Genomic DNA, 5,108 nt, shown 5'->3' on the forward strand with positions numbered 1-5,108 from the left:
TTATAGTGCAGTGTGCATACACAATTGAGCAGCTTATGCAATTGTCCCTTGAAGCACATGAGTTTGTAAATGTGACATTCTGGACACTTGACATGCTCTTCAACATTTGATTTTACAGCTAACTTATATCAATAAAAAATGTCACATTTGCAAAATTTATGTATTATGCCTAGACACCATTAGTAATTTTTTTCGTGAAAAATAAAATTGTACAAAAAATTGAGATTTTAATTGCTACTGCCTCCATTTCAAATTGTAAATTGTTCTTGTTTTTAAGATATATAGCTTTTATACTCTAGACAATCTTTTTTTTGATAACAAACCACATTCCATTAAGCACAACGAGCTGTGTGCAGACAGAAAGGCAGCATATTTACAGAAGCCAGTGCGTTCTTGATTGGGCACTGGTTTGCATGAGCAGGATTTGTACAAGAGAAAGCAGAAAGCAGCTTGTGCAAGAGGCTGAGACATAAGTCTATGAACCTGTTTTTCTAGAGTGCGACGTAATATTCATTTCTCTTCAATCTTGTACACCTTGATTGGATTCGCTAAGAGATTGGATGAAGTCTTGGGTGAGAGGCCTTATTCTCCAGGAGTGACTATTGTTGTTGAAGAAATTCACTGAGTTGATTGTCTGTCAAAAACTTTGCCTACTGAAGATTTAGAGCTCGGGTAATTCTTGCAGCCAGGGCCATTGACATTTTGCCAATGTTGCCTTGAATGGTGATAGTTTGTGTTTCATTTGGTTGTGTATTGGTGATTAGAACTAAGACTTGCGGCTCTTTGTTGTGATGTACCTTGATTTGGGGCTATTGAGGCATCCGTGAAGCATATGGGACCTGGTAGCAACGCTGGAAAGTTGATCCTGTACACTAGTACAGATTGATATATCGCTATCTACACTTTCACTGTCGTAGCGATAGAAGTGATTGTGTTATATTTCCACCGCCGGTTGGACCGATAGCAAGGTCTCCTGAGGAAGGAAACCGACAGTTGAAACTTCTATCACCGACGGATTAACAATAGATGCGGCAGTGGTATTTCCTCAGTCATATGAAAAGCCGAGCCAGCTGGGATACGTGTTATGGCTGCCGGTCCTCCACGACTGTTTGGTCTTTCGGCGATAAAGTCAGCGTGAGTTATTTCCCAACTACCCATAGCACAGTTGCATCACCATTACTTGCACTTCTCCATCTTCAAGGTTGGCCTATTTAATCAGGGTTTGAATTCACCTCTTGGGCTCAGTCCACACACTCGTGAGCTACTGTATCGTTCCTCATCGCCAAGAAATGCTTTGTCTTCATCCTTGCACTTCCCACGGCCTCTTTCTAGCCGTGAGAGGTGCAAGATGGAGATAAAGCACCTCATAGGGTGTTTGTAGAAGGCATTTGTAATGAAAATAGACCCTAGGGCCATTTACTTTGGATTTTGGTGTTTGATGATCAACACAACTAAATTGGACTAATGAATTTGCAAGTAATTGTTTTATAGTTCAATAGGGTGCAAGACGTGACTTGGACGAATGCGACATGATGATCCCACGATCAACACCATAAGCAAGACCCTAGAAACACAAGAGAAGATCCAAGATATCAAGTAAAGTCCAAGCACGAAGATAGGAACCAAGCTGGACGCAAGATCGTAAAGAACGAGCTCCACAGAGCTGACCAGACGCGGCCGTATGAGGACCGAACGCGTCCGATTAGTTGCTCGGCGACAACAGGCATCAGTAGCAGTGACCGGACGCACGGACTTCACTGTTCATCGTCGTGGCAACAACTCAGTGAGGACCGGACGCAGCGGCACTGGATGATCGGACACACAAAGTGCAGCGTTCGATCATGTCCAGAGAGGTTCCAGATTGGTGCAAATGCGACCGTACGAGTCCGGTCAATGATGACTGGACTCAGTGGTGCGTCCGATCTCTACGCGTGTGCTCAACGGTTAGGACGACAGCAGCGTCCTGTCAGTAGCAGAAAGCTAGGTTTCGTCCCCAACGACTACTTTCTCCATGGGGCTTATAAATAGACCCCCAACTGGCCATTTGAGATGAGGAGAGCTGAGGAAACATATCAAGGGTGTTGATACACCATTTTAGTGATCTCTACTTGCATAGTGCTTAGTGATTCATTAGGTGATTAGCGTAGGTGCTTTACAAAGTGCTTAGGTTGATTAGACCACCGCTTATGCGCTTGCTCTAGGTTTAGGTCTAGTGTTTAGTGAGGTTTGCACACCTCTTATCACTCGGTGCTTGCGCGCACCATTGTTGTACATCGGAGGGGTTTGTAGTCTTGCGAGATCACACCAACCGCGTTTGTGGTGTGACCGCCACCGTGTACCGAAGGGAACAAGGCCCGCGGCGGTTTGGCCGCAAGCTTGATAGTGAAGACGGCGGGAGCGGTCCGGAAGAGGCTTGTTGGAAGGCACACCGGAGACCCACTTGCATGTGGGGAAGGCCCGGAGTTATCCATGGAGTTACCTGACTGGGAGCTTGGCCCTTGCGAGGGGCTCCAACGAGGACTAAGGGGAAGCTTACGCGCTTCTCGATACCTCGATAAAAATACTAGAGTCGTCGATGGGAGTTTGCATATCTCTACCTTACTCTTTAGCTTCCGCATTTACATTGTAATCTTGGTTTGTGCTTTACTTTCCTAGCTTAGTGATAGGCTAGTTGATAGGTTTGGAACCTAGGTTGTATAACTCCTTTTTGCGGTAGAGATAGCAACACACTAGCAAAACCGTAGTTGCACATTTAGATAATGTATCTTTTGCATAGGTTTTTGCTAAGGATAGAAAAAGAGACCATTGTTTAGAGTTAGAGTTTTAAGTTGCATAATTCACCCCCCTCTTAGGCGTCACGTCCCTTACAAGTGGTATCAGAGCCAATTGGCTCAATTTGGACCTTTGGCTTCACCGCCGTTGAGCCGACGCTATTTAGAGTGGTTGGGATGGATACCACTAGGCCTCCACACTTTGATGGCACTAACTCCCCTACTATAAAGCTAGAATGACTTGTCACCTTGAGGCGGCAGATTTGGGTGTTTGGAGAGTCACTCGTGATGGGATGAAATCCATTAAGAATCCCGATAAACCCACAAAAAGTGAAGAAAAAGAAATTTATTTCAATGCTAGAGCTAAAAATTATTTGTTTGAATCTTTTAGCATAGATGTGTTTAACCAAGTGTTCACTTTAAATACGACACATGAAATTTGGTTAAAACTCCAAGAGCTCCATGGCGGCACAACTAATGTCTGTGAGCAAAAACATTGTCTAACTAAACAAAATTATGATTCCTTTAAAATGAATGATGATGAGCTTGTTCGTGATATGTATTCTCGTTTGAATCTAATTATCAATGAGCTCCATTCAATAGGATTAACGAAGCTAGATGATGCAGACATCATGAGGAAGATCATCTCTGTGCTACCACAAAAGAAATATGCAAGCATCATCACCATCCTTCATAACTTGGAGGACTTGAGCACCATGACCCCGGCCATAGTCACTGGCAAGATAGTAGCATTTGAAATGTCATGAAAGATGGGTCAAGAAGAAGCCTCGTCATCAAGCAAAGGCAAAGCTCTCACATGTAGTGAGAAAAAGAAGAAGATGATGGGCAAGCAAGTTAAGACAATCTCAAGCTCAAGCTCCTCAAGGGAAGATGAAGAAGAAGATGAGGATGATGATTATGATGATGATGATGTAGATTCAAGTGATGATGATCAATCTTCCTCCTCCACCTCTGACCTTGATGAAGAATCAATCAAACTTATCAACAAGGTGGAGAAGATGATCCAAAGGCTCAATGTCAAGGGTGTGTCCATCCAAATTCAAGATTTCATCTTCATCAATCAAAGAAATGAGCAAAGAAAGAAAGGATGCTATGGATGTGGTGAGTTGGGGCACTTTGTGGAAGTTTGTCCAAACAAGCTCACACCCAAGACAAAGAAAAAGGTGTGCAAGGACAAAGCTCTCACATCAATAAGGTCATGGGATGATTCTTCAAGTGAAGAAGACCATCACAAGAGGTGAGGCCACAAGCACTCATCATCAAGCTCTTCTTGTGTGTGCCTTATGGCATGAGGTAATAGAAGCTCATCCTCTAGTGAGAGTGATAGTAATGATGAAATGCCTTCTCTTAATGAACTTATGCAAGAAAATCTTAAATATGCTAAGGCTTGCACTAGCCAACAAAAAAAGCTAAAAATGTTGCAAGAAAAGATAGATAGTTCACAAGAAGCATATAAAATCTTGCTTGAACAATATGAGACATTTCCTAATCTCAATATTGAACTATCTACTAAAATTGAGCAACTTGAGGCTAGTGCAACAACAAATGCATGCACAATCAATGATGAACAACTTGTAAAGAAAAATGAAAAATTAAAAGAAAAGTTAGCTAGCTCACAAGATGCTTATAAAAGTTTGCTTGCTAAAATGGAAACCATGTGCAAACATTGTGATGAGCTATCTAATAAAGTTGCTAATCTTGAAGCCGTTAGTACAACCCTCATCAAGGCACCTAAAAAGAAAAGTTTTATCTTTGACATGCCTAAAAAGGATGCTTCTACTTCTTGCAATGATTTATGTTTAGACTAACCCTTGTGCAACCAAGTTTGTGTTGAGAAAGTTGTTTTAGATACATGCACACAAGAGGTCGCAATGGAGAATGAGCAACTCAAGCAAGAAGTAGCTCGCCTTACCAAGGACTTGACTCAAGTAAAAGGCAAAATGGAGCAAGCCCAACATCATCAAGATAACACCGTTAAGGGAGTGAAGAAGCTTGATGGACAAACTATGATTTACTATGTATGCCACAAGGAAGGCCACAAGTCCTATGAGTGCAAGGTGAAGAATGGGGGAGGAGCTAAGAAGAAAGAGAAAAACAAAAAGGAAACAAGCAAGCTCTCTAACACCTACACCAACAAGGTGGACAAAAAGGCCTCCACACCCTATCTCTTGAAGAAGAAGAAAAATAATAAGGTGGTGGCCATCAAGGTGAACAAGTAAGCCAGCTGTGACAGAACAGTCCAATTTATACAAGATCAAGTACGGCTGTCTCCGCTAACACGTTGACACGCGCATACTTTCACTTATATAAACCCGG

The sequence above is a fragment of the Miscanthus floridulus genome, chromosome 9 (genome assembly GCF_019320115.1).
Source record: "Miscanthus floridulus cultivar M001 chromosome 9, ASM1932011v1, whole genome shotgun sequence".
NCBI lineage: Eukaryota > Viridiplantae > Streptophyta > Magnoliopsida > Poales > Poaceae > Miscanthus > Miscanthus floridulus.